The sequence below is a fragment of the Pleurodeles waltl genome, chromosome 3_1 (genome assembly GCF_031143425.1).
Source record: "Pleurodeles waltl isolate 20211129_DDA chromosome 3_1, aPleWal1.hap1.20221129, whole genome shotgun sequence".
NCBI lineage: Eukaryota > Metazoa > Chordata > Amphibia > Caudata > Salamandridae > Pleurodeles > Pleurodeles waltl.
In genome coordinates this window covers 322,037,130-322,057,889 of record NC_090440.1, presented here as the reverse complement: position 1 = coordinate 322,057,889, position 20,760 = coordinate 322,037,130, and the positions used below count along the sequence as shown (strand labels likewise).

Below are 20,760 nucleotides of genomic sequence, written 5' to 3'. Positions count from 1 at the left end.
ATCAGTGCCACTGGAAACTTTTTCATATGTTTCAAAACTGTTGATAGATTAATAAAATGTTTCATATGTTTGGAATGCTCTTTGTTAGAATCTACCATTTCAACAGAAACTGTTGGTGTCTCACTGAGTCTTTTATTCTGATTGGCAGAAAGAATGGTTTATCTGTGATTTTTTTGAACTTTTGTATCATTGTAATTTGTATAAATATGCCCCAGGTGAAGAACAGGTTTGCACGCTATAGAGCACAGGCCACACAATACACTACAGAGCATGCTTCCGAGTTTACTACAGCGACACTCTCTCTGATTGCCTTGACTGGCATATTTCTTTCATTCGCAACTGAACAGCCTTTAAGGCTAGACAGACTCTCAGACGCTTCTTCCCTTTTGCTATATTATACTTTATTTCTTGATACTCTCTGACTCACATAATCCTCTGTTGCTAAGTATTTATTGTTGCCTTATGAGAAAACTCTTTATGGGTTACTAAATTCAATGCGCTTTTCCGACTTAGAAGTAAATTAGTTTAGGGTTCAGATTTATGGGACATGCTTTATGCTATGTTTTGTGATTTCTATTTGAATTCAGAAAGACTAAAAATATTTGAGAACTAATGAGTAATACAACTTTGAAATTCAACTTCAACTCTCAATATTGACTCCAGTATTGAAAATATTGACTTGGTCAAAAAAGTTTATTAATGCTTTTGAATTGCAGTTTCCTACTTCCTCACAAAGGTCACACCTATATGTCCCTAGAGTTACGAAGATTTAAAAGAGTAGATGAAACGTAGAAATTCTCTGCTCTCTCATTTGTAATATATTTCGGTGTTATAGAAAGGATACTCGTCAGAGGAGTTTTTTACCCAGTCTCTTCTGGAATATACTCTCGCTGTGTCTGTTTGTTCTTCTCATTTAGCAGAAATGTATGCAGGCAGTTTTGGGCTCCTTCATAAGAGCCCAGACACATGCTAGGAGGTAAGAGTAAAGCACCAGTCACTCTGAGACCTAGAGTAGGAGATATGAGCCTCAGCCTAGTTCACACCAAGTGTCAGAGTGGAGCTGGGGTGAATGAAGGACTGGAGATAGAGGGGTGCAGGTTGCACACCTTTAGGACTTCCTGATGCAGACAAAGAGTATGAGTATAGGTTACCCTTCTCCCTCTCCAAAGTTTGCAGATAGCATTTAAAATGTACTTATGTTCCCACATGTGTAGTGGACTGAGGAGTGTATGTAAGAGAGAAACCTGTATCATCTCCTACTAGGCCAGCTTCTGTCTGTGGTATACAAAGCTGTTCTCTGGTGCTTTTATTTAAAGAAACCAGGAAGAGATGTCTCTCACAGTGAGTAAAATGCCAGGACGACGTTAGGATCTCACCAAGCGATAGATACGATCTAGGAGTGAATAAAGGGCTAGCAGCGGAGAGGTGCTTGCCATGCGTTTGAGTAAAGTGTCCCCTCTCCCTCTACAAATCATGCTGCTAAAATCCAGTTGTCTTCCTTTGCTTCCCATTTCAGATGGGCATGTACAAAAAACTTAAGGCACAGCAAGTTACATAGTGTATATTGTTATACTTCACTGGAAGCAAGAGCACACCACGAGCCTGGGACAATTCAACGTGACCGTCCAGGGGATTCATGGTGTCCTGCCAATTACCTACTGGCATGGTTCCTAGAGGCAGGCCCTGGCAGGGGCAGCACACAAAGGGAGATCTAGGAGCCATGCCACCAACATTTAAGCAAAAACAGCCTTTCATCTCTGTAGGGATAACATTGAGATGGGCGTGGCCCTTTCCATCTCTGGGCTTGTTCAAGAAAACTGAGGAAGAACAGAAAACTCTGTTTTGTTCCAGGACTCGAACTAGCAACAGCTTCACATTAAGGTTCAGCAGGCGGACCTAACTGCCCCATGTGAGGCAAGACTAGGTCCACGTGCGGCTGTGAAGGAGAATCCAAGATGGCTGTGAGGGACATGGGCAGACGTTCATTTGGAGTTTTCAGGAGGAAGGCAGAGGAAACATTTAACAACTACCTTTCGATGCTCGGGTAACAATTCTCACCCTAATTACTGTTAATGTGGTGTTACTTAAGTTGACTTCTTGTTGACGTCTTGGATGGATGGATATTGACTACTGTTAAGCAACCTACTGCTGTTTAAGAAACTAGAAAGAGACAGTGTTTTGTTTATGGTAAATAGTCAGATACTGATGCATTAAGTCGGGTATGGTGAGCTGTCTGTTGGATTTCACCATGAATATTTACAGATACACACGGACAAAAAGCACACATACTCTCTCTCTGCCTCTCTGTTTTGAAAGTTTTCAACAATGTTTATTTTACAGAATATTGTGGTTTCTCTCAGGACCCAGACCAGTCCGCTTTCCTCTCCCTTTCCATTGCCCCTTAAGCCCCTCTCGTGGTCCCTGCTTTTCGTAAAATCGAGATGTTTTTCATAATGTTAACTGATGTTTGTTGTATGAATTACATGCTAGCTGTTTTTAGTGCTTGGCTCGGCTCAACTCTCCAGTGCACTAAGGTGCAAGGAAAAATGCCGCTTCCTGACTCAAATCGTCTTTCAAGCTTTCTCAGTTTGCAGGGGCGCAGCCGGTCTGCTGAGCCGAGGCTGTTTTGTGCGGAAGACGTGCTGTGATGTCTGCTATATTTTAGCGCCTCTAAACACCTGCCCACACGAGACAGCTCACAGGTGAATGCGTCCACAGACGGCTTTCTGTCCTCCCTGTCCACTGAGGGGCACCAGCGCCGATATTCAGCAGGGCTGGACGACGCATGAAGTATTTTTATATCCATTTCCCCAAGTAAGGGTCGTTGCTCCAGCAAGGCCGCCAGTTATGTCTGTGAAGCAGTGTAGCTGAGATATGAGCTCCGCATGCCCTGGTTCGTGGCATTCGATGATCTCATTGCCCCCTGAGTTTGCCTAAATGGGTCGAAATTAACTCGGTTTTGACAAGCTTGCATATTTTTGTTAGCAGAGTTTCCCTTCTATAAAACAGTGCGGCCCATATTTATACTTTTTTAGCGCAAACTTGCAAAATACAATTGTATTTTGCAAGTTTGCGCCGTTTTTGCGTCCAAAAATGACGCAAATGCGGCGGTAAAAAAGTATAAATATGGGCCTGCGTTCTTCCTTGCCTAAATTTGTGTGCACGCATGAAAAGTGATATGTAATTCACTCAGCTTCTCACTTGCATTGTGTGCAGATTTTTACTTGGCTTTGTAGATTTAGCTTGAGATAACTTTTTAAATAGCAAATACCTCCTCAATAATGCTACAAAAAAGTACAATAGGAAGTACAGATAGGGCGTGGGTTTTTGGGTCACCCCTCTTTAGCCACCTGTTTTCATGTGATTTTCATTTTTTGCGATTTCATGGATGGGTTGTCCATCGACGCCAGGGGATTTCTGGTGCATGTATATTGCCTATTTGTGTTTTCACAAGGTTTGGTGATGAAGTGCAAGCAGTCCTTTCATTATATTACAGTCAGTGTGTGCTCTTTATTGTGTTTATTTGGCTAAAACAATGATATTTTAGTTGCTGATTTTTTACTTTTGTTTTGAAAATGCTTGCGGTTTGGATGCTATAATTTGTTACAAAAACAGTGTTAGTCACTAAACACTCTTGTATGTTTATGTGTTTTACATTGCTGTCATGATAATAGTTTGTTGCATTTAAAGCTTTTTTAATCACTAAGTAAAGCGATGCACACGTGTAGGCTTCCTTAAAGATGCAGCATAAGTACTGATCATTTGCATAATTATCTACAGTGCTATATACTATGCAGTGTATGTCTTTTCAATTCACCACTTATAACGAAAACGTCATCTTCTAATTCCTTTTCAACACATTCATTTTAGAGACCACGGCTTAACACAACTAATCCAGTCTGTTCTAGAAAGGGGACCTACTCACAGTTTCTGTACTGTTGGAGGCCTACCTGTTGCTTGGTTTTAGGATTCTCTTTTAAGGATATTTGGGGTCAAAGCAGACAAACTACTAAGTAGACCCATAATAAAAAGTATTCCATACCAAGTGCAAAATATTATGGGCAAAATACTGAGACCAAAATATCACGAAGCAAAATATCTATAGGTAAATATAGATTTACTATGTTTAACCATATTTGACCCTTGATGATATCTACTTCTTTAAGATACATAAATAAGGAGTTAAGAATATTGCATCTATACTTACCTATATGCTCTTATCTTTATGGTATTTTGGTTCTCGGCATTCAAGCCTCAATATTTCGCTCGATAATATTTTTGCTGTCTATATTCTGACATACAACCCTAATAAAAAAAACAGACATATTGGTTTTGCTATTGCTTGCTTTCCTAAATTGCCAACACTGTTATGTTCCATTAACAATCCAAGACTATGTCAAGTAACTGATGTTGGCTGCCTTGTAAGTCTAAGGTAAAGAAATATCCCTCTTTATTCCCGACTCGCCAGGTATAGGGATTAAAGCACAATTGCACGAAACCATTGTGTGCAGGAACTATAAAATACTTATTGAATAATATTGTCTTGTGCAACAACAGTGCCCATGCAATGACAAATCGCCTCTTTTGAGTTACACTTATGCCACTTTGTCACTCACAGTATATCAAACTGGCATTGGCAGAGGAACATTGAATGCTTGTCCTATATGGCACGCACTGAAGCCCAACATTTTATAGGGCAGGATTTGAAACTAAAGATGCTTTGAATGCTTCCGATACGAACGGGTAAACAGCCAGCCTTCGAAATTATTCAACCTTGAAGTAGTTTTACCTGAAACACCAATTACACAGCAATGCAATTTATTTCCATGAGATAGGAAGGGTTTCAGGGATTGAGGTCTATGTTTCTTTTTGGTACAGAATGACAACTCTTTTCTTATGGGTCTATCACTCTTTTTTTCTGCTAGATATCATGATTCCAGAGTCCAGTAAAAACATCCAACAGTTTTAAAAATGTCAGAATTGTGTACACTCACTGGAGCAAAACGTGTCGCTACTTAATACATATTAATCACACTTCAAATTAAGCAGCTATGGTTCGAATCCAGATTTGGGTAAAGTAATCTTAGCATAAATATTTGCTTCAACAAATATTGTTGAGGCAAAACAGACTCAATCTAGCCCAAGACATATGAACATCTGAACATTAGAACATCAGAAAGGATAGAGGAGAAATGTTGATGAGGAGAAAGAGACCACCCACTGGAATGTGCTGGCCGGAAGTGACGCTTAATTGAGCCAAAGAAGACAAAGGATTGTAATAAAACAATTCTATGTCCCAAAATCGATGTTGACCTTTCCTAAAGAGAGACAAGAACTATCCATATACATTTTAAATTTAACGTTTCCTTTGTCAAAACGTCCCTATTTTAATTGGGGAAGTACACAGACATGTCGTCCTTCAGAAAGCCTTTCCACATCATAACTTGGATTTCGTTTTATGGTGTACTTTTTAGTCCTTGCTAGATATGTTTTCTATTTGATTCCTCTCATAATAGAAATTGAAACATTACTCTTGAAGTATTACCCATATAACTGTACTTTTATAGCTGGAGTACCCTCTCTATGGTGTGTAGTCATATTCCCCTGGCCAGAGTTCCTGACTGTCAGGATCTCACATCTGGTTTTATTTTGGCTCTAGTATCATGCTAACCTAATTGTTTGTGTAGATGTGTAGGGCAGCCCCTTGACAAGAGTATGGTCCTGAACCTGTCATGTGACCTGGGCTGGGGGTGCACAAAGCTTGCCATCATTTTACTGATACTGGGCTTCTGTCCCTGAAAAGTGTTTGTCATGTAGTGCTGCGATGTCAGTGTGCCACTTGTTGTGAATCCATAGTTGTCACCAGATGTTTTCACATGTGTCACTGGAGAGGAGGCCTACTGGAAAATTCATGTAAGATTCTGCTTGTATGCCTTAACCCAGATCCTAGTTTTAGCATTCCAAGCCAATTTTGGGTGTTTGTGCATGTGGCATGTGTGGCACATGCATTCTATGTATGAGTGAGCCAGAGTAATGGAGGCCTGTGGGTTCCATTTTGGAAGTCCCTGGCCTGATCCCGTGCACAAACTGGTGGTGAGGTTATTTTCCTAAATAGTGGAAGATGATATTTCTGAAGCTATACGGAGGAGGGGGAGACACTGAAGTGAGGACCACAGACACAAGGCTCCCTTAGAAATTCAATAATGCCTTTGCTGATAGGAGCTGCATATTGGTCTTTGAATAACATCCGTGCTGTACTTGGCCCTTTCTGCAAGGTCATCCCAAAACATTTTGCCTTCACCTCCTGTTTTCTGAACCTGTATTTGTTTGCTTTTAAGACTGTGCACTTTACCACTGCCTATTGCTCCCTCCTTAAAACATGGTAGAAGTGGTTTATACTCAATTGGCATATTTAATTTACCTGTAAGTCCTGTACGGCCTGTATGGCCTGTAGCTTATGCCTGGGTGTAGTTGGCAGTTGTGCTTTGTGTATTCTTCCTAGACTGCAACAAACAATAGAAAGCCTGGGTGTGCCTGGATGGGCCATCACGGGCAGCATGGGAGGGTGGAGCTGAGCACAACCCTGCTTACACTTGAATAGGTTGTGTCCTGCATCCACACAAAGGACTGCATACCCTGTAGTTAGTTGGGTGCCCGGACTAAGGAAGGCAGGATGCATGGGGCTTCAAATGGAATTTCTAAAGGCATTTCTTACCTTCTGGAGAAAGGGCACCAGGTTTAAATATTGGACCTTAGACACATCTACTCTTCAGTACCCTTGTGGACCTGTGGATACTCTGTCAGGAAGAAGGACCACTGTGCTGCTGAAAGGACTGCCAATCTGCTGGATTGCTGCTCTAAAGGACTACTTTTCTGAAAGACTGCAGCCCTGCTGTGTTGACCTGCTGCTCTCTGGTCTGGGTGGGAAGGAATGGACCTACAACTCTGAACCCAGGACACCAGAGTGGCTCCAAGGGCTAGTTGGCTGGCCTCCTGAGCAGAAGTCTCAGGGACATAACAGGCTTCCAACACCCTTGAACCCAGCACCTGGACTCTGCCATCTGTGCATCCTGCCTTCCCAAGTGGTGTCTCCTCAGTCCTGCACCCTAGGAAGTGAAGTTGCTCTTCCATGCCCAGCTGTGGTTCCCATTGGAATCGATCCAAAGCAAAGCAAAGTCCCTCAAAGCCTTGCTGCACAGTTGCTAGCCTCTTCGAAATTGACTCTGAGTGAAACAAAGCCACACAAAGGACCGATGCAAAGTCCCCAAAGCCTTGCTGCACAGCTTTTTTGGAACCAGCGCCAGATGTTGCAAAGTCTGACAAAGCTATGCTGCACAGATCGCACACCAGGATTTAAGGTTCTGTGTTCAGTGGAGCTAAGTGGGTTCCTGTAGCTGACCTTTGCTTCATTGCAATCAGCCTGAACTTGTAACTTTGTCCCGGTCTGACGTGACCACAAGACCACAGTTGGTGCTTTGTGCTTTTTGGTGCTATTTTTACTGAAATCTTTAAACCTGCATACTTCTGGTTCTACTGATTGGAGTTTTGTAATTTTGGTCATATTTTATTTATTCAAAATATATTTTTTTTAACTTGGTGTGGAATCCGTTTTGTTTGGTGTTTTTCACTTTATTACTGTTTGAAGTGTTGCACAAATACTTTACACATTGCTTCTAACTTAAGCCTGACTGCTCTGTGCCAAGCTATCAGAGGATTGAGCACAGGTTAATTTAGGTTTAGATTTGCCTCATCCTGACAAGGATTGTGGTTGCTGCTTGACCAGGGTTCACACCCCAGTCAACCAACAACCCAATTTTTACAACTGCCATTTGGTAAGTAGTGGGATGAAAGGGTGGGACTGCACCCTTTGTTGTTCAAAGTGAAAGAGACCCTTTAGTCTCTTTCATGATCACTGTTCAGTGTGTCTGCCGATAGCCAGGTGCACAAAGCTCACCTATTTGTCCCACTGTTGTGGTTATTCCAAGCTGGAGACTACCCTGCTGTGAGGAGCACCACTCTGCACAAAAGATGTTTATGGAGTGTAGCCTGTGTAGAGCAGCCTAGAAAAGACCTTTGGAAGAAGAATCGACCCAAACCAGTTCCAAAAGTGCAGGTAAGGAATCTATATCTCCTGTCTGCTTTGACTTTATAAACGTGGGAACCACTGTTCCACTTATTCTAATTCTATGTTTTCGTTGACCAAGGAAAGTAGTGCACTACAGAGGACCCAGAGGACTGCTGCACAACTAGAAGTGGTCTTTGCCTGACATCCAGATTCCCAAGCACTAGTGAGCATCACCTGAAGTCTTGCCTTACTGAAAGAAACTGTTCCTGTAATCTGAGCTTGCCTTCGGCTTGAGGGAAGAAGCTTGCCAATTCTGCAGGAGGTTTGACTGTGAAGGAAGTGTCAGAAGTATCTCGATCCTAAAGGTATGAAGGTCTGCAAGGAGAAAAAAGTCTGTTAAGAGTGATCTGTAAGCCCTGGGAAAATGGGGGCAGTCTGTCCAAGATCCTGGTTGTGAGCAGGAATCAAGGAAAGTGATTGTTGCCAGAACTGCATCTAAGGTGGATGTTTCTGTTGTGACCCATGCTGTACTGAAGGGAGCATTGTCAATATGGCACGCATTATGCCCGAGTCAGAATGTGCCGCCGCAGCTAAGAGCGGTGGCCAAAGCAGACACTGCCTCCTTTCTTGCAGAGTGCACCTGTGACAGCCCTACTGCTGCTTTCACCCTCAACCTCATGGTGATGCACCTGCTGCACCTCGCCACCAGACTTATAAGCAAGTCTGACTTCTGCCTTAAGCCTCTGCTAACGTCCACTACCTACGCCCCTCAATGAGGACCTGAAAAGGTGCTCCCCCGCTATTCTACTGTGGCTTACCCAGAATGTGTGCTGAGCCTGCAGCGGGCATGCCTCCTCCCAAAAGTGGGATAGAAGAGAGATGAGTGGTACAGGTTCCCATTTGCAGATGACAGAGAACACAGCTCTGCACTATGGTGATGCCGGACAAAAGGGGGCACTATTGAACTGAGTGCTAACATACTGCAGAGGTGTAAACTGCACCAGAGGCTTGATGCATGCCTAGTATACAGCCTAAGCCATAAGGAGCCTTACCTAGTCTCATAAAAGTGGGTAAACGATTAGGAAATAGATAGGCAGAATCCAAGGCTCAGTAACCCATGCACCAGTGTGTTTCAACTGCATCTGCTGCCAGTTCCTGTGTAGTAATATGTATTATTGTATTTGAGTGAGTAGATTAAATAACATTTCTAAAGTAAAGCACTAGGCGGAACAATTTTTTTATTGCGCTACTGGGTGATTGTTGAGTTCTGAGCCTGTAACTTCTCACCACTACTACAACTAAGAGTCAAATGCTGATAGGTTTGTACTCGACCAAGCTTTCAGAGCCGTAGTAGGATGGACCCCGTTACATCAGATGGAAAGGGCCCAGTCTCTATGATTGAGGAGGCACAGTAGCCTGTGCTTGCCCTATGTGTCGCCCCCCCACACATGGTCAGCTAGTATTCCAAAAAGATTCCTGTATTACTAATGGAAACCTTTGCAATTCATAGATTTTGAGGAGTGTTCACGTGCATTGAGTGGTGAAGGCTGTCGATTGGGCAGCAAATGTTTCCTTGGAAGTGTCACTAGTTCCTTTAGTGGTCTAGTAGCTCAGCTGCAGACTTTGCGATGTAGAGACTAAAGATGTAACCCTACTTTGCAAATTAGATGTGATTTTGGGAGCTTTGAAAAATTACCTTTTCCTTTCTGTCTCTGTTACTTCAAATGCAGAAATGTAGAAGTGCCCTTAGCAATTCTGTTTACAATGTGCACAGTATATTCATTCACATTGTGACAATCCAAAGTGTATCCCTTGTGTTAGAAATTGAGCTACTAGTTGACTAGGGGACGAGCACTGGTCAAGCAGCAACCACAATCCTAGTCAGGATAAGGTACGAGCAACCCCAAATTAATCTGTGCTCATCCCCTGGGTTGCTTGGGACAGAGCATTTAGGCTTAACTTAGAGGCAATGTGTAATGTGTTTGTGCAACACTTCAAACAGTAAAAGAGTGAAAACACCCCATAAAAAGATACCACACCAGGTTAGTAAGATAGAGCATAAATTAATAAATAAAACAAGACCACATTTACAAAAATAACCCGAGATATGAATTTGTATAGTATAAAATGCAGTATAGCACCTAAAAGCATAAAGCACCAACTGTGGCTATCTAGTTGTGGTGTAGTTTAATACAACAACTCCAATGTTATCCTATGGGAGCAATAGGACTTGCAGTAGTAAACAATTAATTTAAGAGTTTTTCATTACCTAGATGTTAGAAATGGGGTTTTTGGTTGGCAGTCAGGTTACCCCCTGTCCAAGCAAAAGCCCTCACTCTAGTCAGGGTAAGTCACACACAATCCAAGATTATCCTGTGCCCACCCTCTGGTAGCTTGGCACGAGCAGTCAGGCTTAACTTAGAAGGCAATGTGTAAAGTATTTGTGCAATAAATCATACAATACCACCATATAGCACCACAAAAATACACCACACAGTGTTTAGAAAAATATATAATATTTATCAGGATAATTGTAGGTCAAAAAGAATAAAGTTGCAATGGGAAATTGTAGAGATATCACTGAAAAGTGATATAAAGTGTCTTAAGTCTTTAGAATATAAACAAAGTCTCTTTCAAGCACAAGTACCTGGTTTAGCGTGGAAAAATCTCCTCAGAGGGCCACCAGAGAAGAGGTGCGTGTAAAAAGGGTGTGTGCGTCGATTTCTCCCCAGCACACACGGACTTGCGTTGTTATTTTCCACGCGGGGAAGTCGGGCGTCGTTTTCCGGCGCGCAGACAGTCTCTTTCTGTGGATCGCGGGGATTACCAGATGTCCCGGGTCTGTGCGTGGATTTTCCTGCTTGTTCTCCGGCTGCGCGTCGGTCTGCGGGGCTGCGCGTCGAAATTACGATCTCACGGCAGGCGTCGCGTCGATTTCTCCTCTAGACTTCGATCTGCGGGGCTGCGCGTTGAAATTACGATCTCACGGCAGGCGTCGCGTCGATTTCTCCTCTAGAGGTCGGGCGGCGTTGTCCTTGCAAGGCTGTGCGTCGGATCTTCGATCGTCCCAAGAGCGTCGCGTCGATCAGCGTCGGAGTGCGGCGTTTTTCTCGCCGCGAAACAAGCTGTGCGTCGAAATTTTCGGCGCAGGGAGCGTCCAAGTAAAAGAGAGAAGTCTTTTTGGTCCTGAGACTTCAAGGAACAGGAGGCAAGCTCTATCCAAGCCCTTGGAGAGCACTTTCACAGCCAGACAAGAGTTCAGCAAGGCAGCAGGGCAACAGCAAGGCAGCAGTCCTTTGTAGAAAGCAGGCAGGTGAGTCCTTTGAGCAGCCAGGCAGTTCTTCTTGGCAGGATGTAGTTTCTGGTTCAGGTTTCTTCTCCAGCAAGTGTCTGATGAGGTAGGGCAGAGGCCCTGTTTTATACCCAAATGTGCCTTTGAAGTGGGGGAGACTTCAAAGAGTGGCTAAGAAGTGCACCAGGTCCCCTTTCAGTTCAATCCTGTCTGCCAGGGTCCCAGTAGGGGGTGTGGCAGTCCTTTGTGTGAGAGCAGGCCCTCCACCCTCCCAGCCCAGGAAGACCCATTCAAAATGCAGATGTATGCAAGTGAGGCTGAGTACCCTGTGTTTGGGGTGTGTCTGAGTGAATGCACAAGGAGCTGTCAACCAAGCCCAGCCAGACGTGGATTGTAAGGCACAGAAGGATTTAAGTGCAAAGAAATGCTCACTTTCTAAAAGTGGCATTTCTAGAATAGTAATATTAAATCCGACTTCACCAGTCAGCAGGACTTTGTATTCCCATTCTGGCCATACTAAATATGACCTTCCTGCTCCTGTCAGATCAGCAGCTGCCACTTCAACAGTGTATGAGGGCAGCCCCAATGTTAGCCTATGAAGGGAGCAGGCCTCACAGTAGTGTAAAAACGAATTTAGGAGTTTTACACTACCAGGACATATAACTACACAGGTACATGTCCTGCCTTTTACCCACACAGCACCCTGCTCTAGGGGTTACCTAGGGCACACATTAAGGGTGACTTATATGTAGAAAAAGGGGAGTTCTAGGCTTGGCAAGTACTTTTAAATGCCAAGTCGAGGTGGCAGTGAAACTGCACACACAGGCCTTGCAATGGCAGGCCTGAGACAAGGAAAAGGGGCTACTTAAGTGGGTGGCACAACCAGTGCTGCGGGCCCACTAGTAGCATTTAATTCACCAGCCCTATGCACATAAAGTGCACCTTACTAGGGACTTATAAGTAAATTAATAGTCCAATCAGGTATGATTCCAGGTTACCATGTTTTAGGGGAGGGAGCATATGCACTTTAGCCCTGGTTAGCAGGGGTAAAGTGCGCAGAATCTATAAACCAGCAAAAACAGTGTCCAAAAAGTGGAGGGAGGCAGGCAAAAAGTTAGGGGTGACTACCCTAAGGCTGTCAGGTCTAACACTAGACATGCAACATTTAAAAGTACATATCCCATTTTATAAAAAAACATTGCACCCTGCCCTCTGGGCTGTCGAGGGCCTATCTTAGGGGTGACTTATATGCATTAAAAAGAAAGGTTTAAATACACTCTACCAAGTTGAAATGGCATTTAAAAATGCACACATATACTCTGCAATGGCAGGTCTGAGTCATGTTTAGGAGGCTACTTAAGTGGGTGGCACAATCAGTGGATTTTATTTACAGGACTAGGCACATGTAGCACCACTTCACTATGGACTTATAACTAAATTAAATATGCCAATTGTGTACAAGCCAATTCTACCATGTTTTAGGGAGAGAGCTCAAGCACATTAGCACTGGTTAGCAGTGAGTGGTAAAGTGCACAGAGTCCTAAAGCCAACAAAAATGATTTCAGCAAAAAAGGGGGTTGATGGTAAATGGTTTGGATATGACCCTGCAAAAAGGGTCATTCCAGCACCATGACTGTGATGCTGTTCCTCTTTTTTCATCACAGTGAACCCCTTTGCAAAGATCACAGACTCTGATATAGGAAAACGTTCTATAGGAGTTCTGAAGTTCACTTCAAAATGTTAGCAGTTGAGCCAGATTCACAAAAACATTTTCTAGCTGCACATGCTTAGTGGGTTAGCCAATCACATCTTGTGCATTTGCGAATTAAACATAATAATTTGATTAGTCACAAAATGTGGTGCATGTGTGCAGTTTGCAAAAATGCCTACATAAGATCCTAGCTGAAGGTGGTAATGCAGATGCATGTGCATCCTATATTTACATAGGGATAACCCAAGACACTCAATCATATGTTACATCTCATTCTAATATGACAGCCCTGCTTGGTATGGAGTTCCCACCGAAGAAATTACATTTCTGCCAGTACAAAATTTTGGACAACACTGCTTATGTAACCCTTTAGCCATGGAGTAGCGAATTACAGTTCTACTCCAAATTTAGATGCACAATTGAAATTCAAAGATAGCACTGATTTAATCAAGTTTCAAAACAATTTAAATCATCAAATTAATGGTTTAATCACATTTGTAATCACAGATTAAATAATTTAGGCTATTGGGAACTGGTGTGAAGTTATGGAGCCAGGCAAAGCACTCAGATCAAACCAAGAGATTAGACAGATCCAGAACATTTTTAAAAACTCAAACCTGGCCTACCTTTGAGGAGGCATAACTTTTGTTCTGTTACAAGTCCAAAGTGACACCTAAACTTTAATGTCGTACTTCAAATCTTAATACTTTTAACTGTATGGATCTCCATAAGAGGAAGGGTTTCAGTTACACCTTAACAAGGGTTTCAGTTACACCCTAACACGCGTCTGCTACTTTCTGCTATATGGCGTGGGCAGTGAATGATCTGCTTCCACTACCCGAGCTATGTATTACCCATGATATTTAGAATTATTGTTGTACTGGTGACCATTTTTAGCCTGAAGCATGCCTTTGTAACCAGACCAGCTTTTGTGAAAGAAAACAGTGATAGCATATGAACCTGTAAGTATATATAGGTAAATGGTTTGAAAACTGAGAGGAAAGAAAACCTTGTTTCTGATATAAGTTATCGTCAAATTCACACAAACTTAAACAATCTAGCACCAAAAAAGTAAAAGTCGGTTTCTATCAAGAATCTTGGGATCACCTTTGGAAACTGTGGTTCTTGAGGCTGAATTCTCCCAGAAAAGTACTTGTAAAATATTTTACAAGCACCAAAGTAATATTAAAGTGAATAAACAAATCATATACAATCTTTAAACACCATCTGAAAAAAAGTTATAATGAGTAAAACAATACCAAAGTTTGCTTTCTTGGAGTCTCAATTAGAGAACAGAGTGGGGACCCCAATAAATCAGCAGAGTTCTTGCACACCAAACTCGTGCTTTGCTCACCTCATTTAGAAATGGGCAAGAGGCCGTGTGTCAAAACCTAAGAGGATCCAGCATACCAAACTTTCGACCAATTGCACAGTTGTCACAAGGTTGTTGATCATTGTATATCAGATTGTCCACCTCAATTTTCTTAAAAAGGACTACCAGGAAAAGCCTGGTGGTCTACATTAGTCAAAAAAACACAAATGTCCCCATACTCTAAGAGAAAACTCCCAACCTGTCATTTTTTTCGTTTTTGTTTTTCTAGAAAAAACTCCTGATTTGGGGGTTTGCTCTTCAAAACACACATATGGGGCCCACCAAGAAAACTCTTCAGCTTTCAGAGTAATCACTGCATGTTGCTTTGTAGGCTTAGAAATCTCTGTTAGGCAGGCAGGAATTTCTAAACCTAATGGATCATCCTCCACAAAGTAAGGGGATGCTTGGTCTCTGCATACGTAGCTGGCGGGCACAGCCCCACTGCACTCTAAATTAAACCTTGGTCTCTTTTTCAGAGGTAGGAAACAATCCAGAAACAAAATGCATGGTGTTGTGACCCAGATGGGTTCCATAATTTTGGGTGCATCAATCTCAAGGTCCTGCTGAAGGCTTAAATTTTGGTGCCTAGGGTGCCAAACTTGTAAATTGTAGCCGCTAAGTCCACTTTGCCACTGTGGGGAACCAGAACATTCTGCAGTGTCTCCCACTTATTGCTGCCCCCATTTTTGACCACTAGATGCTGGTTTTCTGACTCTGATGGTGCCCTGGGCTCTGATAACCAGACCCAGGGCCTGTATTCCGTTTAAAAGGTATGTGCAAATTAGGCACATATAAAATTGGCATGACAACCTACCTGTAAGTCCCTAGTATATGGTAGGGCATGTAGGTTTAGAGGCCCAGCAGACAATGCACTTACGTTTTGAATTGTTGTGGTGTCTGCTGTCAATTTAAGAGCCAGCCTGCCTCGCAGGCTTTTAAATTACATATACATTAAATGTTTACTATGGCATTAAAGGTACTTCCAAAGTGCTAGACTTGGAATCCTTTGCGTGGTATCCCCTAACTTTTTGCCTCTGTTTTCCAGGCTGTTGATGTGTGCTTGACTCTGTTTTTACTGTATTTGATACTCTGGGCACTTTACCACTGCTAACAAGTGCTAAAGTGCACTTTCTCCTGTACACAATGTATGTATAATTGGCTATCCATGATTGACATATTTGATTTACTAATAAGTCCCTTGTAGACTGCACTAGAGGTGCCCATGGCCTGTAATTCAAATGCTACTAGTGGGCCTGAAGCACTGTTTGTGCCACCCACATTAGTAGCCCTGTAAACATGGCTCAGACCTGCCACTGATTGTGCCACTGATTGTGCAGCTTTAAACTGCCAGTTCAACTTGGCAAGTGTACCCACTTCCCAGGCCTAAACCTTCCCTTTTTCATTCATGTAAGGCACCCCTAATGTAGGCCCTTGGTAGCTCCATGGGTAGGGTGCAGTGTATGTTAAAGGTGGGACATGTACTTATGTGTTTTATATGTCCTGACAGTGAAATACTGCCAAATTAATTTTTCACTTTTGCAAGGCCTATATCTATCATAGGTTAACATGGGGGCTGCCTTTAAATGTTACCAAAACACAGATTCTCTTTGAGCACAGATAGAAATCTGGAGTTTAGGGTCTCACAATTTAAAAATACATCTTTTAGTGAAGTTGGTTTTTGGGTTACAAGTTTGAAAATACCACTTTTAGAAAGTAGGCATTTTCTTCCTTAATCCATTCTGTGACTCTTGCCGTTTGTGGATTCCCTGTCTGGGTCAGTTTGACAGTTGGGATATTTGCACCTCTCTTCTAAACAGTGACAAAAAGTGAACTCGGGTGTAGCCTACATATCCTGATGAGCCATCTGTGCTAGGAGGGGAGGAAGGCGTGGTCACTCACACCTGAAAGGACTGTATCTGCCCTCACACAATACAGTATCCAGCATCCTGGTGTGTGGCTGGGACCTGGCTTGGACAAGAAAGGATCCTAACAACACTTGAGACTTTGCTTTGAAGTTTGCCAACTCTGCCCTTCTCCCCCGTAGCACCAGAACCGACGCTGCATCGGATCCAGCGACGATGCTCTCCCCGGCCCCATGCCTCAGCCTGTTTTCTACTTGTTTGCTAAGATACTGTACCTGTGAGTCGAACGACTCGATAAATGGCTCCATTGGTGTCGCATTGTAGGAAATGACTCCGCCATGACACCGCTGAATACGAACTTGCAGCATTTTTGTGCTTTTAAGTGCTAATTTTATATTTTTACCTGTATATTGTGTATTTTTTTTATTGTAATTGGTCTTGTTTATTTAGATAAAATAATACCTTTTTTTCTAAACCTGTGTTGTGTCATTTTGTAGTGGTTCACTGCATTACTGTGTGTGTTGGTACAAATACTTAACACATTGCCTCTGAGTTAAGCCTGCCTGCTCATGCCAAGCTACCAAGGGGGAAAGTGGGGGATAACCTAGTGTGATTCTCCTTTACCCTGACTAGAGTGCGGGTACTTGATTTGACAGGGGGGTAACCTGACTGCCAACCAAAGAACCAATTTCTAACACAAAGTATTAAACTATCTTAATTTTACATTTGTCATCCCTAAAGACTCCCCTAAGTGCACCAGGAGTAGGGTGCCTTGTAACTAAAAGCAGGGACATTATAAAATATGTTTTATATGCCTGGGTGAGGGAAAACTGCCAATTTAATTTTCCACCATTGTAGTGCATTAGCTCCATAGGCTAACATAGGAAAACTGCATTAAAGTATAACTATTGCTAGGAACAAGCTAAAATATCATTCTTGGACTTAAAATGATAGTTACAATAAATCCAACACATTTCTACAGGTGTATTCTGTGAACTATAGTCCCAACATCCTTAGGACCATTTCAGAGCTTCTAGACCCTTGCATTGGTGTTGTGGATGCCCAAAGATCCCTGCCTGGAAACAAGAAGCAGAAGAAGGACTGCCTTGCTGAACCCCTGGTCTGCACCAAGAAGGACTGCACTAACGAGGACTGCACCTGCTGCACACCCTGAGCTTCACAAAAGAGGACTTTGCCTGGCTTCTAAAGCATTCAGGAGTGGACTCCCTGTAAGCAACAGGTATAAAGGAGCAACAAATAGTCACCTGCATTAACGCCTGCCAGAAGAACCCAGCTGGACAGCATTCAGTCGCCTTTTAAGGATTTGGCCATTTGCATTGTGGGAATTGTAGTCCCAACGTCCCAAGACGCTACTCAGATATTCTGGAAACTTGGATTGGTGTTCTGGATCACTTTCCAGCATCAAGAAACACTACTGGAAGAAAGTGTAAAAGTGTAACATCGCTCGCAGCCAGAACTCTTGACTTTGTCCCGGTCAAGAGCAACCTTTTTCAACCCTTTGAGCGCTATTTGCTTCTAAGCACTAGTTTTACTATTAATCTTTGGAAAAGGATATCACTGCCTCCCTACATTGGATGTTTGTCATTTTGGTGTCATTTTAATCATAAAAATATTTCCTATTTTTATAGATTGGTGTTGGATTTTTTTTATGTGTTGTGTCTTACTTATTTCATGTATTTATGTTTTTAAATGCTTTGCACACCTGTCTCTTAAGTTAAGCCTGCCTGCTCATTGCCAGCTACCAAGGTTTGAGCAAGGGGTTAATTTACTGAGACCTTGACTGGACCTTATATTGTGATTGTGGCATTATTACTAGTGGTGGGTACCTACCAACCTCTCCTAATAAACCACCTTTCAACAGCTACTCTGATCATTTTGCAGGCTTTTCCCAGCCTCAACTATGATACTAAGTGTTAGTGCCAGAAGTACTACCATAGTGGATGCAAAGTGCTCACTGACAGGTATTTTGTAAAGTGACCTATGTACTATTAGTTCACTTTGAAAAACCACAACTTGCAGGGGATCACAGAAGGACCTTCCTGATGAATATTGATTAACTAGATCACAAATTGCAACCCTATGTGATTGGATACAAACATATGGGTGGTGGCCTGCAAGGGACAACAGACCACCCTCCCTGTGTTTGGATTCCCAACTCAATTCTTTTTTAAAGAAGCCAGTGTTTCTGAAAGGAAGCAGTGCTACCTTAAAGAAATTAAAGCTTTCTATATGGAAATACATCAAAGGGAGCAGGCAGTGGTCCCTGAGACCACTGCTTGCTCTCCCTCAGCCTGGTAACACAATTCCCAAATGGAAAAGGCTCCCAAGTTGACCCTTTCCCATCGCGAGTCAGAAATTACCTCTTTAGATGTGTCACAAACTGTTCAATTGTTTGAGATTGGATATGTGGTTGACTCTTGATACATTGCATTCCTCATGGTATCCCAGATAGCACTACTTCAAACTGGGGGAATGAAAGCTCAGGCCTGCTCTGCTGTTTCTGTTTCCTAAGTCTGCCTCTGGAGTTGCTGTTCTAATCACGTATGTTGATACTTTGTGAGAGAATTTCACTCAAATTAGTCATCTAAATATTGACCCTTTAGGGAATGAGGTGCAAGTTTGCCTTCAATTGCCCTTTCCATCTGTATTTGAAATTAAGTGAAAAGGGACAGAAGGTCCTGTCTATCTTTGTGATGGACAGCTACCCAAATTCCTCTTCTCCTCTCAAAACTACATAAGCTACGGTAATATAATAATGTTTGTTCTATCATGACTGCAGTATGCACCAAAGTTCAGCTGTTTGTGATATTCGACCTCCCAAGGGTGCCACTTGACCCAACAAATGCGGGGGCTAAGATTTTCAGCAAGTGATGCTAATCAAGCATTTCAAGCAATGAGGAAGAGCTATCTTTATAGCCACTGTGAGGTAAAGAAGTGACAAAATATGCAGTTGGAACATATTGGATAAACCCAACCTGATTTTTATTGAAATATTAGAGTCCATGGTTACCCCTTGGTTACTCACTTGAGCTCAGCTGTTTTGTGGTTCTGAGGCCATATTGTTGATGGGTGGTGTTTCTTCCATTTGCCCCAAATGAATATTTCAATTTGTGACGTGTTTGTTTTTCTGTAGTTAGAAATCATCATTCAACTGCTTGTGGCACTGCCCATTTAAGTAAATATCAAAGTATGATGGCTTTCATACTTAAATATGATTTGTGTATTATCTGCACAACAATAACAGCTGAGATTGAAGTAGGAGATTAAGGGCCTGATTTAGATCTTGGTGGAGGAATATTCCACCAAAAACGTGACGGTAAGCCTCTCTACCATTTTACAATCCCAATATGTCCTATGGAAATAATAATACGGTGGACGGGATATCCGTCACATTTTTGATGGATTATCCCCTCCACCAAGATCTAAATCAGATTGTAAGTCTGGTAGGGAGCCCGGCAAATGCTAAATAGGAGATAGAACTGTTAGGTATTGTTAGAAATGGGGTTTTTGGTTGGCAGTCAGGTTGCCCTCTGTCCAAGCAAGAACCCTCACTCTAGTCAGGGTAAGTCACACACAATCCAAAATCAGCCTGTGCTCACCCTCCGGTAGCTTGGCACGAGCAGTCAGGCTTAACTTAGAAGGCAATGTGTAAAGCATTTGTGCAATAAATCATACAACACCATAGTATAACACCACAAAAATACACCACACAGTGTTTAGAAAAATATAGAATATTTATCTGGGTAATTGCAGGTCAAAACGATCAAAGTTGCAATAAGAATTTGTAAGGATATCACTGAAAAGTGATATTAAGTGTCTTAAGTCTTTAAAAAGCAATAAAGTGTCTTTCAATCACAAAGTACCTGGTTTCTGGTGGGAAATCTCCTCAGAGGGCCACAGGAGAAGAGATGCGTGGAAAAAGGGTGTGTGCGTCGATTTCTCCTCAGCACACAAAGACTTGCGTCGTTCTTTTCCACGCGGGGAAGTCGGGCGTCGTTTTCCGGCGCGCAGACAGTCTCTTTTCGTGGATCGCGGGGATTACCAGATGTCCCGGGTCTGTGCGTGGATTCTCCTACTTGTTTTCCGGCTGCGCGTCGTTCTGCGGGGCTGCGCGTCGAAGTTTCGATCTCACGGTAGGCGTCGCGTCGATTTCTCCTTGGAAGTCGGGCGGCGTTGTCCTTGCGAGGCCGTGCGTCTAAATTTTGGTCTCACGGCAGGCGTCGCGTCGATTTCTCCTCGGAAGTCGGGCGGCGTTGTCCTTGCGAGGCCGTGCGTCAAAGTTTCGCGCTCACGGTAGGCGTCGCGTCGATTTCTCCTGGAAAGTCGGGCGGCGTTGTCCTTGCGAGGTTGTGCGTCGAAGTCTCGATCGTCCCGAGGGCGTCGCGTTGATCAGCGTCGGTGTGCGGCGTTTTTCTCGCCGCGCAACAAGCTGTGCAT

General features: G+C 42.9%; 1 protein-coding gene across 1 annotated transcript in view; it reads left to right on the top strand.

Annotated features, from left to right (window-relative positions):
* The first annotated feature begins 1,776 nt into the window (after positions 1–1,776).
* TNFAIP8L3 (TNF alpha induced protein 8 like 3) overlaps positions 1,777–20,760 on the top strand; it is a 407,967-nt gene continuing 388,983 nt past the window's right edge. The window contains exon 1 of the mRNA XM_069222478.1: positions 1,777–2,044. The gene's annotated coding sequence lies outside the window, so the exon portion shown is untranslated. The remainder of the gene's footprint in view (positions 2,045–20,760) is intronic.